Source organism: Eutrema salsugineum, unplaced genomic scaffold (assembly GCF_000478725.1).
Source record: "Eutrema salsugineum unplaced genomic scaffold, Eutsalg1_0 scaffold_1, whole genome shotgun sequence".
Taxonomy (NCBI): Eukaryota; Viridiplantae; Streptophyta; class Magnoliopsida; order Brassicales; family Brassicaceae; genus Eutrema; species Eutrema salsugineum.
In genome coordinates, this window is record NW_006256909.1 from 20,061,709 (window position 1) to 20,077,783 (window position 16,075).

At 39.7% G+C, this 16,075-nt stretch overlaps 1 non-coding gene across 1 annotated transcript; it reads right to left on the minus strand.

The window, feature by feature from the left end:
* Positions 1-890: 890 nt before the first annotated feature.
* On the minus strand, positions 891-998 carry LOC112082540. Its single transcript, XR_002897210.1, has one exon. It is a non-coding gene; the product is annotated as a small nucleolar RNA R71 (small nucleolar RNA).
* Between the last annotated feature and the right edge of the window lie 15,077 nt (positions 999-16,075).

Sequence of the window (16,075 nt, forward strand, 5' to 3'; positions counted from 1 at the left end):
GCCTTCAATTGCTTTTGTTTTCTTTGCTTTCTAGTTTAGATTTAGTGAAAACCAAAACCCAAAACCAAAACCCAAACCTTTTAGTTCTAATCTGATTTAAGAGTTGCATTGAATTCGTACTGAAACAACTAAGTCTCTGTGGATCGATACCCTAAGTACTACAGCGCACATCTGTGCACTTGCAGAAATTTAGGGGTTATAAATTTAAAACCTGAACTTAGTAAAACGAAAACAACCAACCCCGTTTACAACTCGCAATCAAGTTTTTGGCGCCGTTGCCGAGGACTTAAATTTGTTTCGTTGCGAATCCCAGCTTAAATCCATTAGAACACTTGTTTACTTTTACTTTTTCTTTTGAATTTTTCAGGTTTCTCTGCGATGAGAGACCGGGAACATGTTCCCGGAACTCTTGGTGATCCACCAAATCGTGTGGATGGTGATCCAAGCGATGATGACCTGACTGATGACGAGCTTGAAGAACCGATCTATGATGACAATGAGCTGATCAGATCAGTCAAACACAAAGATGATGATGAACTGATTGGAAGTTTCGATTCACTCGAAAAGTTCATGGGAGATCGAAGAGCTATTCAACCAGCCTTACCTGAGGATGGCAAAACCGAAATTAAGGTACCCCATATCCATTTAGTTCAACAAAATCAATTCTCTGGTTATTCATTCGAAAACCCGATAGACCATATCGAGACTTTCGAAGAATTATGTGCAACCATTACAGCAAATGGGGATTACCACAAGTGTAGTCTTTTCCCATTCTCTCTTAGAGATAATGCCAGCAAATGGCTAAAATCTTTGCCACCTGCTTCACTAAAAACGTGGGCAGCGTGTAAAACTGCTTTCCTAAATCGTTTTTACACTAGAAATCGTACAAATCTCTTAAGAAAGAAGATAAGAACTTTTAAACAAAAAGAAGATGAAGATCTTTTAGATACTTGGGAAAGATTTAGGGAATACCAAAGAGATTGTCCACACCATGGATATGCCGAGGAATACCTGCTAAGTATTTTCTATCACGGTATAACTCCAGAGTTACGACACTCTTTTGATATAGCAAGTAATGGAGATTTCACAACTAGATCTATAGAAGATGCTAACGTTTTCATTAAAAATTTAGGAAACAGCATCCGAAATCAAGTAACCTTTGGTAATTCTGCACTTCCTGAGAAGAAAGAAGAAATTTCGGAAGTTATAAAGTGTCTCCGTCACATAATGAGTCATCTTGGATTGCAACAGCCAAATAAGGTACACAATAGGTGTAACTTTGATGGCTGGGACAACCCAATGGATTCTTATGATCAAGGGATGATGAACACTGCAGAAGTATATCAAATTCATGATGTTCCATTCGTTTTTGATCACCGCGGTCGTGGCTGTTCTGACCGCGGCCAAGCAACCTTTCACCGCGGTCGTGGCTGTTCTGACCGCGGCCAAGACTTGATTCACCGCGGTCGTGAGCCACCTGACCGCGGGAAAACGTCTTTCAAGCCTGGTTGGACACCACCTTCTGAACCAATCTCAGCTATTCAATCTAATCCTGTTTCCTATCCTAGTTTTCCCTCTTCTGAAGCTGAAAACCTAAACAAAAAGATTCTAGAGCTTGAAAAATCTATGTCTCAAGAGATCAGTGATCTTAGATCTGAACTAAAAGAGATGCAGAAGGATTCTGATACCCTCCTTAACATAATGGTCAAAACTAATTCTAAAAAGTTAGAAAATTCTGAAGAGGAGCTAAGTGAAAATTCTTTCGAAAGCTCAAGTGAAGCAGATCCCTCCGATCATGTGAAAGCTATCACACTTAGGAGTGGATTAGCTTACAAAGAGCCAGAATTTCCTAAAGATCCCGAAGTTGAGGAAAAGGGTAAGGAAAAGGAGAAAGAAAAAGAAAGAATCACGAATGAAGATGTTGAAAAGGAAGTGGTAGGAGAAAAGAATGGAGAAGAAGTAAGAGAAGATTCATCCTGGGAAATCCTTGGAGAAGACCTGAATCCACCTCCACCAACTCGTGTCTACAAATCTAAACCTCCATATCCTAGAGCCTTAAGAGCCCCTAAGAAAGAAAAAGAAAAAGCTAAGCTTAAAGAGCTAATCGATCAGTTAAATGTGAAATTACCTTTCGTAGAAGCTTGTGCTATGATTCCTGCTTTAAGAAAATACATGAAGGGTATTCTAACAAATTCTTTAACACTTGAAGAAGGCGTTATGATGATAACTCATGAATGTAGTTCTATCCTGCAAAGCCCAATCCCTGAAAAGAAAAACGATCCTGGAAGCTTTGTACTTTCATGCACCATCAATGATGTAGCTTTTGAGCGTGCTCTCTGCGATTTAGGATCTAGCATAAACATGATGCCTCTTTCAGTAGTAAAACGTTTAGGACATCACACTTTCAAGCCCACTAAGATTTCTTTAGTACTAGCTGATTGTTCCGTTAGACAACCTGTAGGTATCTTAGTAGATGTTCCCGTCGAAATCGAAAAATGTTCCATACCAACCGATTTCGTAGTTCTAGAACTAGAAAAACAACCTAAGGATCCCCTTATTCTTGGACGACCATTCCTATCTACAGCCGGAGCCATAATCAATGTTCCTGAAGGAAAAATTGACCTTCATCTGGCAGGCCTAGTTATGCAGTTTGACATGAACAAAAGTTTGGATAAACCAACTTTGGATGGCAAAATTTGTTGGGTTGATGAGTTAAACGGAATTATTGAGGAAGTCTATGAAGATCTGCTTCTAGACGACCCTTTAAGTGTCACGCTTTCACCCGCAAAAGATGAACGCAATTTCCTTGAAGAAATTTCAAGTGAGTGCACACGTATGCTTGATAAATTCAAAACTTATAGGAAACCTCTACACTATCTAGATCTTAAGGACCAAACAAACATTCCTACACCTCCTAAAGACACTGCCGCAGCAATTAATGATCCTTGGAGCGAGCTTAAAGCCCCTAAAGTCGAGCTTAAACCTCTTCCCGTCGGACTTAAGTACGCTTTCCTTGGACCAAATTCTACTTATCCTGTCAAAATAAACTCTGGTTTGACGGAAGAAGAAACCACAATGCTGTTGACTGAGCTGAGAAAGCATAGAAAAGCCTTAGGATATTCACTTGATAATATACCTGGAATCTCTCCAGATCTTTGTATGCACAAGATTAATCTAGAGGATAATGCTAAAAACTCAATCGAAAGTCAAAGGAGACTGAACCCTAATCTCATGGATGTTGTCAAGAATGAGAATATGAAGCTTTTAGAAGCTGGAATAATCTTTCCTATCTCAGATAGCACTTGGGTTAGCCCAGTTCATGTTGTTCCAAAGAAAGGAGGAGTCACTGTCATTAAAAATGATAAAGATGAAATGATCGCTACAAGAACAGTAACTGGACATCGTATGCGCATCGATTACCGGAAACTGAATGCAGCAACTAGGAAAGATCATTTTCCACTTCCAATCATAGATCAAATGCTAGGAAGATTAGCTAATCACCCCTACTATTGCTTCCTTGATGGATACTCCGGGATTTTCCAAATTCCTATTCGACTGGAGGATCAAGAAAAAACGACATTCACTTGCCCATATGGCACGTTTGCTTACAGACGTATGCCTTTTGGATTGTGTAATGCACCTGCTACCTTCCAGCGGTGCATGATGTCGATCTTCACAGACTTTATTGAAGATTTCATGGAAGTATTCATGGACGACTTCTCTGTCTATGGATCTTCTTTTGAAAAATGCCTAGGCAATCTTGGTAAAGTTCTGCAAAGATGTGAAGATAAGCACTTAGTATTAAATTGGGAAAAATGTCACTTCATGGTACAAGACGGAATCGTGCTTGGGCACAGAATTTCCGGAAAAGGTATTGAAGTTGACAAAGCTAAAATCGAAGTCATGACCAGCCTACAACCACCCACAAACGTAAAAGGAATTCGTAGTTTCTTAGGACACGCAGGATTCTATAGGCGATTCATAAAAGATTTTTCTCAAATAGCTAGACCTCTTACGCGTTTGCTTTGCAAAGAAACGAACTTCAAGTTCGATGATGATTGCTTAGCCACGTTTCATAAGATCAAAGAAGCCCTTGTTTCCGCTCCTGTCGTGCAAGCACCTGATTGGGAACTCCCATTCGAAATCATGTGCGATGCAAGTGACTATGCAGTCGGAGCAGTGCTTGGCCAACGAAAAGATAAGAAACTGCACGTAATCTACTACGCAAGCAGAACTCTAAACGAAGCTCAATGCAATTACGCTACAACAGAGAAAGAACTTCTAGCTGTCGTATTTGCATTTGAGAAATTCCGTTCTTATCTCGTAGGATCTAAGGTTATAGTTCATACTGATCATGCTGCAATCAAGTATTTAATGTCTAAGAAAGACGCTAAACCTCGGTTGATAAGATGGATCCTCTTACTGCAAGAATTCGATATCGAAATTCGAGATCGGAAAGGAGCAGATAATGGAGTTGCAGACCATCTTTCACGAATTCGATTTGAAGAAAGATTGCCTTTAAATGACAGTTTGCCTGAAGAAAACATCTATGCCATAGATACAACCCCCACCAATGCTAATACCGCACCACCACGTCCTCTAATGCGACGAGCAGATGCTTTCAACACCCCATGGTTTAGGCACATAGCGAATTACCTAGCAGCTGATGTAGAACCACCACAATTCTTTGGTTATAGGAAGAAAAAGTTTCTGAAAGACGTAAGACATTATTTTTGGGATGAACCCTATCTCTATAAGAGATGTGCTGATGGGTTATTCCGAAGATGCGTGGCTGAAGAAGAGATGGAAGGAATTTTATTCGGATGCCATAGCTCGTCTTATGCAGGACACTTCGCAACTTTCAAAACCGCTTCAAAGATCTTACAAGCTGGTTTTTGGTGGCCTACTTTGTTCAAAGATACTCAAGCTTATATATCGCGATGCGATAAATGCCAAAGGATGGGCAACATAAGTAAAAGGAATGAGATGCCTCAAAATTTTATTCTCGAAGTCGAAATTTTCGATGTCTGGGGAATAGATTTTATGGGACCCTTTCCTACTTCTTTTGGGAACCAATACATCTTAGTAGCAGTAGACTACGTCTCTAAGTGGGTTGAAGCAGTCGCTAGCCCCACCAACGATGCAAAAGTTGTCATGAAGCTGTTTAAATCTGTTATATTCCCGCGTTTTGGAGTTCCTAGAATTGTGATAAGCGACGGAGGATCACATTTCATCAACAGAGTTTTCGAGAATCTTCTTAGAAAGAATGGAGTTACACATAAAGTTGCTTCTCCATACCATCCCCAAACCAGCGGTCAAGTAGAGATCTCAAACAGAGAAATCAAGTCGATTTTGCAGAAAACTACTGCAGTTCATCGCAAGGATTGGTCTACAAAGCTTGACGATGCATTATGGGCATATCGAACAGCATTCAAGACACCGTTAGGAACAACACCATTCAACCTAGTTTAGGGAAAAGCATGTCACCTTCCAGTAGAACTCGAGTATAAGGCGCAATGGGCTATCAAGGAGATGAACATGAATCTGAAAACAGCTGGAGAAAGAAGACTACTTCAACTTCATGAGTTAGAAGAAATCCGACACAATGCTTACGAAAACTCGAAGATCTACAAGGAGAAGACTAAAGCATATCATGATAAGAAGATTATTCATAGAACTTTTGCTCCTAACGATAAGGTACTTCTTTTCAATTCTCGTCTTAAGCTTTTTCCAGAAAAATTACGTTCAAGATGGTCAGGACCCTTCACGATAAAGGAAGTCAAGCCATATGGAGCCATTGTCCTGTGGGACAGAACTGTGAACTCATTTACAGTGAATGGACAGCGTGTCAAGCCATATCTGGCTGAAGAAACCATAGACGAAAGAGAATTGATGTTTTTAATTGATCCATCATCGGCCAATGATGAGATCAAGGAGTGTCACAACCCCGGTTAAGTCTAATCGAACAACAATGTCAAGCTAACGACTTGAAACAAGCGCTTAGTGGGAGGCAACCCACTTGGTATTTTATCTATTTCCCTTTGACCTTTATTTTCTATTTCCATTGCTTTGTTTCTGTTTCATTTAATTTCAGGTTTTCAATAAGGAAGAATAGATTCAAAAGACGAGCAGCACTTTCCAGCACGATAAGTTCACTTAAACATTTCAACTTTTCTATTTTCTTTACCATTCTTTCCAAGATTTATCACACTGAGGACAGTGTGAAATAAGTCTGGGGGAGGATGTTTATCCGTTACTAACGAAATTTGATTTGTTTTGAGTTTGTTTTGGACACATAAAATTTTTCAAAAAAAATGTCTTTCAAAAAGTTTTCAAACCAGGAACACAATAAACAATACTATGATGAATTAGACCAGTGTGCTTCTACGCTATTTCCTCGTTTTTTGCTCTTTTGTGATTTAGGCCTAGACTAGGCGGTAGCTAAGTACTTGCATTACGAAATCCCACCAGAGGACTTCTATCCATGGAGATTCTTCTAACAGGATATACTAGCTCATTTTATTTGACTTTAATATTGACATTTAATTTTCTCATCATTGATTTTAGGCAGGCATCGACATACACATCTAGGACGTCTTTTATCCTCACCTTTACCACTCTTTGTCGTCCTAGATGACCAGTTTATCTTTATCTGGTACCATATCCTAAACCCAAAACCCTTGTTTTCAATCCTCGTGCATTCTCTCTTTAGTTTATATCAGCAGATATGTGCAAAAACGTCGGAGAGAAGAGGAGCGACGCAGTTTTCAGTCACTCACAAAGGAGACTGAATGGAATTGGGAAGGAAGAGTATCAGAAACATCAAGAAGCTTTACAAGACAAATCTTAACTGGTAATTTCGTGCTCTCTAAGACTCTATATCTAAAGGTGTTCCCTCTCTATTCAAAAAAAAAAAAACGAATGAATGAAAAGAGAGAGGGAAACAAAAAGCCTAATGAGTCCTAAATTGTCGAAATTTGTGGAGCAAGAAGTATCTACTAAGCGTTTATAGAGCTATGTTTTTGAAAGATTTACAAAATCTAAGTCTGGGGGAGTTAGGAGAGAACCTGAGGAAGAAGGCCAGTAATCTATGGCAAGAAGAAAGTGACTGAAAACTGTGGATACCAACAGCTTCACTCTCTCTTGCGGTTTTGCATAATATCTTGCATTCTCCAGATCTTCAGGTAACCCGTAAACACTTTAAGCCTTACCCCTAAAATAACCCTTTTTACACCTAGCCTAGATTGCCTTGCCTAGACTTTCTTTGATGAGAACCACCGAGATTTTTAATGAATGTTAAGAGCTAGTTGACTGGAAGTCAGATCTAAGTGTGTAGATTTTCGCATGACTAGTTTGCTTGTATTTTGGTGAGAATTTTCTAGACTAGATCCAAATAGATGTTTCACGATAAGTTATGGTTTAGAAGGACGGTCACTGAGATATTGTTTAGTTCTTGCGATTTTTTAAAAAATTTCTTTCCTGACTTAAGTTTGTTTGAGGACAAACAAAAAGGTAAGTCTGGGGGAGTTGATAACACCGTATTTTGACCACTTTTATGGATCATAATTGTATCTTATCCAGGTGTTTTAACTCTGTTTTCAATGGTTTTTAAAGTGTTTTCAATGTTTTAGAGTTTCGAAAGACTTTACAGGAAACTTGGGCAAAAGATATGCAATTTGGAACAAATGAGCAATTTTGGATAAATGCAGACTATCAGAAGTATAACAAGCGATGAAGACCTTCTCACCGTCCGATCACCCCCAAAATTTGAGACAACATAGAGGATCCAACCAACTTTCTAATGCACTTGGTGTGGAGACAATCCAACGGTTAGATCTTCAGATACTCCCGATGCAAGAATGACAGAAAATGCAGTTCCGGAAGAGAGCATGTGCCGAGACCGCGGCAAACACCTATTTTCCCGCGGGTAGAGCCACCGCGACCGCGGACTTTGGTCGTTCACTTTCCCGACGACTTAATTAAAGCCCAGATCAATTCCCTTTGTTATTTTTGAAGCCCTAAGTGTCCAGAACCGCCCCAGAAGCTATAAAAACCCCCTTAAGGTCATTCCTAAAGGTGGTAGAGACGACATAAGATAGAAAGAGAGAGAGATTTCCTGAGAGATCTTCACAAACCCTAGGTGGCCGCCGCCTTTGAAGGAGGAGCCGTCGAGGAGAGCATCATCGCGCCTCCATCTGCGATTCCGTTCTTCGTTCTTCTCCCCTCTTTTCTTTAGTTTCCTGCACTTTCAATTTCGTTTATGATGCTTTGTTACAATATGTTTGAGTAGTTACCCAGTTGGGTTTAAATGGATTTTTCAAAGGGAATTTCATGTGTCTTTGCTTATGAATCGATAGATTTAGGATTATTAATCTTCTAGATGTTCTTCGTTTGCCTTTAATCTTACTGTGTGATTCTTTGCTGGCCACTTAGAAGCCGATCTGACATGATATGTTGCGAAAGCTTTCATTGATTGTCTGAACTAGGGTGAAACGAGCAATTCTTCTATAGGAGTGGAAACCTACCTGTAGTTGAGTTGTGAATATTGATGAGTCTTGTTCTGGTATTGTATCTTCTCCCTTCCAGAATCAGAGTGGAAACCTACTGATTAGGGTTGCGAGAGATAGTTGTTTAGTGCTGCGAAAGTAGGCTATTCATACTTCCGTGCCTCGAGTTCTAGAACATATGTAGTTGATTACCTTTATCACTTGTTTAAAATCGACATAGCCTAGTCCATGAACCCCTGCGAAACCCCTTGATGCCCAACGTTTGTCTTTCATTGCTTACAACCTTTGCTTCTTATTCGATTTTTCCTGCTTTCAATTTGTCTTTGATTTACTCGCTTCTTACCTGCTTTCATTATCCTTAGTTTAATCGCTTTCTACTTGTTTTAATTGCCTTCAATTGCTTTTGTTTTCTTTGCTTTCTAGTTTAGATTTAGTGAAAACCAAAACCCAAAACCAAAACCCAAACCTTTTAGTTCTAATCTGATTTAAGCGTTGTGTTGAATTCGTACTGAAACAACTAAGTCTCTGTGGATCGATACCCTAAGTACTACAGCGCACATCTGTGCACTTGCAGACATTTAGGGGTTATAAATTTAAAACCTGAAGCTTAGTAAAACGAAAACAACCAACCTCGTTTACAACTCGCAATCACGGGACCGCGGCCAACACCCATTTTCCCGCGGGTAGAGCCACTGCGACCGCGGAATTTGGTCGTTCACTTTCCAGATGACTTAATTAAAGCCCAGATCAATTTCTTTTGTTATTTTTGAAGCCCTAAGTGTCCAGGACCACCCCAGAAGCTATAAATACCCATTTTCGGTCATTCTAAAGAGAGGGAGACGAATAGAAACACATACTTAGAGAGAGAGAGTTCGTGTGGAACCCTAGAGGCCGCCACCATCGATCACGAAGAAGGAGCCGCCGCTGGAGAGCATCATCGCGCCTCCACCTGCAACTCTGTTATTCGTTTTTCTTCCCTCAATTCTTTAGTTTCCTGCACTTTCAATTTCGTTTATGATGCTTTGTTACAATATGTTTGACTAGTTACCCAGTTGGGTTTAAATGGATTGTTCAAAGGGAATTTCATGTGTCTTTGCTAATGAATCGATAGATTTATGATTATTAATCTTCTAGATGTTCTTCGTTTGCCTTTAATCTTACTGTGTGATTCTCTGCTGGCCACTTAGAAGCCGATCTGATATGATATGTTGCGAAAGATTTCATTGATTGTCTGAACTAGGGTGAAACGAGCAATAATTCTATAGGAGTGGAAACCTACCTGTAGTTGAGTTGTGAATGTTGATGAGTCTTGTTCTGCTATTGGATCTTCTCCCTTCCAGGATCAGAGTGGAAACCTACTGATCAGGGTTGCGAGAGATAGTTGTATAGTGCTGATAACACCGTATTTTGACCACTTTTATTGATCGTTTTGAAATACTTTTTCTATGTTTTTAATTGCTTTTAAGTACTTTTATTACATTTTTCTAGTATTTGTAGTTCCAAGACTCTTTTCAGGTAACTTAGGGAAAAGCTTAACAAAATGGATAGAAAACCAGATTTCAGCTCAGAGTCAAACAGTCATAAGTTCACCCCTGATTGAAGGCTTTCTCACCGTCTGATCCAGCTCAAATTTGGAGACCTTAAAGATGGAAGTATCATCTTTCCAGTGCACTTTACAGCTTGGCAATCCAACGGTTCAATCAAAAGATACGCGAAGAGAAAGATGTCCCGTAAACCAACCGGCAAGCACTTCCACCCGCGGCCAAACACTCATTCCCCACGGTCAGAAGCATCCCGACCGCAGCAAAGCACTCATTCCCCACGGTCAGAGCACTCCCGACCGCGGCCATCAACCTCCGAGCCCAAAAGCCCATTTCTGAAGCCCACAATGATTCCCTCATTTGGAGAAACCCTAAGTGACGTCCAGAGAGGTCTTGAGCACTATAAATACATGTCTTAGGAACCCTAAATGAAGTGTAACCGAATACCATCTATCATTACTTCATATTTTTATTGTTTTTGCTTTAGCTTTTAGGGAGAGAGAGATTTGTTCTCTTGAACCCTTGTTCTTTCTTTATCATTTTCGGTTTCTATTCTACTTATTAATACTATGTTTTCGATTTCGTTCATTATGTCTGAGTAGTTTTATTGTTGGGATTAAGGGAGTTTCGATGGGGATTTATATGTTCGATGAGGATTCCATGAGCTTTTGAGCCGAATCTTAGAACTTTTTCTTCTGAATTCGTATTTACTGCACGAGAGTAGCGTCATGAACTACAATCTGATCCAGATGCTTGGTGACACGAAAGTGTTCATCAAGTATCAGATCTAGTTTGGGAGAGCAAAACAAACATAGGAGTGGAAACCTACCTATGGGCGATTTGTGAATTAGGACGAGTCTTAAACATAATGCATCTCTTCTCTTCTAGGGCCAGAGTGGAAACCTACTGGTCAGGGTTGAGAGAGATAGTTGTCTATGATCACGACAGTGGCGTATTCATACGTCCGTGACTCCAGTTCGAAAAGTTTAAGCTAAGATCTTATCAAATTAACTCTCTAGCAATGTTTTGAATCGTTCGTACCCCTGAGAAAACTTCCCTGAACCCCAACGCCTTCTTTCTCATTGATTTATACAGATTTTTCTTTCAACCTTAGTTCAATATTGTCTTTCCTGTTTAGTTCATTTTCATTTAAGCAATTAGATATCCGTTTTTTACATTTTTAGTCGTTTTCGTTAAGTTTAGTTATTACGTCATTTAATTCCCGTATTCTCTTTTAAGATTTCGTTTTTTCATTTCAAACACACTACCAAACCCCCACAAAACCGTTTTGGTTCTAGACTTCCTTACTTAATACTTATTTCAAAGGCTTTTTGCAGGAAAAGATCCTCCTTCCCTGTGGATTCGATCCCTAAGTACTACAATCGATCAGATGTGCACTTGCGGCTATTGATTTCATTTAGGGTAAAAATTGACAACCCTCACGACAGCACACATCAAGTTTTTGGCACCGTTGCCGGGGAAGGCACGCATTTTCTTTTCTGCAAAACCCCGAGAAAGGTTAGTAAATCGACTGTAGAACGCCCTTTTCTGCAATTTTCCATTTTTTCGGTTATTTTGTTTTCATTTCAGAAGATATGGATCCTATAAATCGAAATATACACTATGAGGAAGGTTTCTATAACACTCCTCAAGCCACCAGACGCAGAGAAGAACACCAAGCCCGAAATCTTAGCTACATGGATCGATACAGCCAGCCAAACCACCCTTACTACCGGCGCAGAGAGACTGTTCGACGCCGGGAAGATCCTTATGGCTCTCCTCCGACCTACTTCGAGCCACACACCTATAATCCTCCACTGCAGAACCCTAGTCAGCAAGAGGATAACTTGAGGATCAGCAGACATTTGGGACGCCTCGAAGGAATGATAAACCAGTTCCTTGATCAGCAGATTCTCACCGAAAACACCCTGCTCAAGAAAATTGATTCAATCTCTGAAGAGTTCAACAAAAAATTCGATGATATGGCCAATCACGTTCGAGTTTTGGAAGAGCAAACCCACAAGGACTCACCCCTGATTGAAGGCTTTCTCACCGTCTGATCCAGCTCAAATTTGGAGACCTTAAGATGGAAGTATCATCTTTCCACTGCACTTTACAGCTTGGCAATCCAACGGTTCAATCAAAAGATACGCGAAGAGCAAGATGTCCCGTAAACCAGCCGGCAAGCACTTCTACCCGCGGCCAAATACTCATTCCCCACGGTCAGAAGCATCCCGACCGCGGCATAGCACTCATTCCCCACGGTCAGAGCACTCCCGACCGCGGCCATCAACCTCCGAGCCCAAAAGCCCATTTCTGAAGCCCACAATGATTCCCTCATTTGGAGAAACCCTAAGTGACGTCCAGAGAGGTCTTGAGCACTATAAATACATGCCTTAGGAACCCTAAACGAAGAGTAACCGAATACCATCTATCATTACTTCATATTTTTATTGTTTTTGCTTTAGCTTTTAGGGAGAGAGAGATTTGTTCTCTTGAACCCTTGTTATTTCTTTATCAATTTCAGTTTCTATTCTACTTATTAATACTATGTTTTTGATTTCGTTCATTATGTCTGAGTAGTTTTATTGTTGGGATTAAGGGATTTTCGATGGGGATTTATATGTTCGATGAGGATTCCATGAGCTTTTGAGCCGAATCTTAGAACTTTTTCTTCTGAATTCATTTTTACTGCATGAGAGTAGCGTCATGAACTACAATCTGATCCAGATGCTTGGTGACACGAAAGTGTTCATCAGGTATCAGATCTAGTTTGGGAGAGCAAAACAAACATAGGAGTGGAAACCTACCGATGGGCGATTTGTGAATTAGGACGAGTCTTAAACATAATGCATCTCTTCTCTTCCAGGGCCAGAGTGGAAACCTACTGGTCAGGGTTGAGAGAGATAGTTGTCTATGATCACGACAGTGGCGTATTCATATGTCCGTGACTCCAGTACGAAAAGTTTAAGCTAAGATTTTATCAAATTTACTCTCTAGCAATGTTTTGAATCATTCATACCCATGAGAAAACTTCCCTGAACCCCAACGCCTTCTTTCTCATTGATTTAAACCGATTTTTGTTTCAACCTTAGTTCAATATTGTCTTTCCTTTTTAGTTCATTTTCATTTAAGCAATTAGATATCCGTTTTTTACATTTTTAGTTATTTTCGTTAAGTTTAGTTATTACGTCATTTAATTCCCGTATTCTCTTTTAAGATTTCGTTTTTGTATTTCAAACACACTACCAAATCCCCACAAAACCGTTTTGGTTATAGACTTCCTTACTTAATACTTATTTCAAAGGCTTTTTGCAGGAAAAGATCCTCCTTCCCTGTGGATTCGATCCCTAAGTACTACAATCGATCAGCTGTGCACTTGCGGCTATTGATTTCATTTAGGGTAAAACTTGACAACCCTCACGACTGCACACATCAAGTGTTGTGAAAGTAGGCTATTCATACTTCCGTGCCTTAAGTTCTAGAACATACGTAGTTGATTACCTTTATCACTTGTTTAAAATCGACATGGCTTAGTCCATGAACCCCTGCGAATTCCCCTTGAGCGCCAACGTTAGTTTTTCATTGCTTACAACCTTCAAATTAGTTTGCTTTTCATTCGCTTATTACTTGCCAACATTTGCTTTGTTTAATCGCTTTTTACTTGCTTTACTTGCTTTCGTTTTCTTTCAATTGCTTTTTAATTGCTTTCTAGTTTAGATTTAGTGACAACCAAAACCCAAAACCAAAACCTAAATTGTTTAGTTCTAGTCTGATTTAAGCATAGCCGTGAATTCGTACTGAAACAACTAAGTCTCTGTGGATCGATACCCTAAGTACTACAGCGCACATCTGTGCACTTGCAGACATTTAGGGGTTATAAATTTAAAACCTGAAGCTTAGTAAAACGAAAACAACAAACCCCGCTTTTGCTCGACATCAGAACTGCATCTATTGCATAGATGTTTTCTTCTGGCGAATTATCATTTAAAGGCAATCTTTCTTCAACTCGGATTCATGAAAGATGGTTTAGGATCTGCTCCTTTTCGATCTCAAATTTCTATGTTGAATTCTTGCAGTAGGAGGATCCATCTTATCAATCTCGTTTTAGCGTCTTTCTTAGACATCAAATACTTAAATGCTGCATTATCAGTATAAACTATAACCTTAGATCATATGAGATAAGAACATAATTCCTCAAATGCAAATACGACAGCTAGAAGTTCCTTCTCTGTTGTTGCGTAATTGCATTGAGCTTCGTCTAGAGTTCTGCTTGCGTAGTAGATTACATGCAGTTTCTTATCTTTTTCGTTGGCCAAGAACTGCTCCGACTGCATAGTCACTTGCATCGCACATGATGTCGAATGGTGTTCCCAATTAGGTGCTTGCATGACAGGAGCGGAGACAATGGCTTCTTTGATCTTATGAAACGTGGGTAAGCACTCATCATTGAACTCGAAGTTCCTTTCCTTGCAAAGCAAACACGTAAGAGGTCTAGCTATTTGAGAAAAATCTTTTATGAATGGCCTATAGAATCCTTCGTGTCCTAAGAAACTTCAGATGCCTTTTACGTTTGTAGGAGGTTACAGCCTTGTCATGAATTTGATATTTGCTTTGTCAACTTCAATTCCTTTTCCCAAAATCCTGTGCCCAAGCACGATTCCGTCTCGTACCATGAAGTGACATTTTTCCCAATTTAATACTAAGTGCTTATCTTCACATCTTTGCAGAACTTTACCAAGGTTGGATATGCATTTTTCAAAAGAGGATCCATAGACCAAGCAATCGTCCATGAATACTTCCATGAAATCTTCGATAAAGTCTGTGAAGATCGACATCATGCATCGCTGGAAGGTAGCAGGTGCATTACAGAAGCCAAAAGGCATTCATCAATAAGCGAACGTGCCATATGGACAGGTAAATGTTGTTTTTTCTTGATCCTCTGGTCGAATAGGATTTTGGAACAATCCGGAGTATCCATCAAGGAAGCAATAGTAGGGGTGATTAGCTAACCTTTCTATCATTTGATCTATGAAGGGAAGTGGAAAATGATCTTTCCTAGTTGCTGCATTCAGTTTTTGGTAATCGATGCACATACAATGTCCAATTACTGTTTTTGTAGCGATCATTTCATCTTTATCGTTTGTAATGACAGTGACTCCTCCTTTCTTCAGGACAACATGAACTGGGCTAACCCAAGTGCTATCTGAGATAGGAAATATTATTCCGGCTTCTAAAAGCTTCATAATCTTCTTCTTGAAAACATTCATGAGGTTAGGGTTTAGTCTCCTTTGACTTTCGATTGAGTTTTTAGCATTATCCTCTAGATTACTCTGTTGCATACAAAAATATGGAGAGATTCGAGGTATGTCATCAAGTGAATATCCTAAGGCTTTTCTATGTTTTCTCAGTTCAGAAAACAGCATTGTGGTTTCTTCTTATGTCAAACCAGAGTTTATAATGACAGGATAAGTTAAATTTGATCCAAGGAAAGCATACTTAAGTTCAACGGGAAGAGGTTTAAGCTCGACTTTAGGGGCTTTAAGCTCGCTCCAAGGATCATTTATAGCTGTGGCTGTGTCTTTAGGAGGTGTAGGAATATTTTTTTGGTCCTTAAGATCTAGATAGTTCAGAGGTTTCCTATAGATTTCAGACTTATCAAGCATTCGCGCGCATTCACTCGAAATGTTTTCAAGGAAATTGCGTTCGTCTTTTGTGGGTGAAAGCGTGACACTTATAGGGTCATTGAGAAGTAAATCTTCATAGACTTCCTCAATAGTTCCGTCTAACTCATCAATCCAACGAATTTTGCCATCCAAAATCGGTTTGTCAAATCTTTTGTTCATGTCGAATTGCATAACTAGACCAGTTAGATGGAGGTCAATTTTTCCTTCCAGGACATTGATTATGGCTCCGGCTGTAGATAGGAATGGTCGTCCAAGAATAAGGGGATCCTTAGTTTCTCTTTCTAGTTCTAGAACTACGAAATCAGTTGGTATGGAACATTTTTTTATTTCAACGGGAACC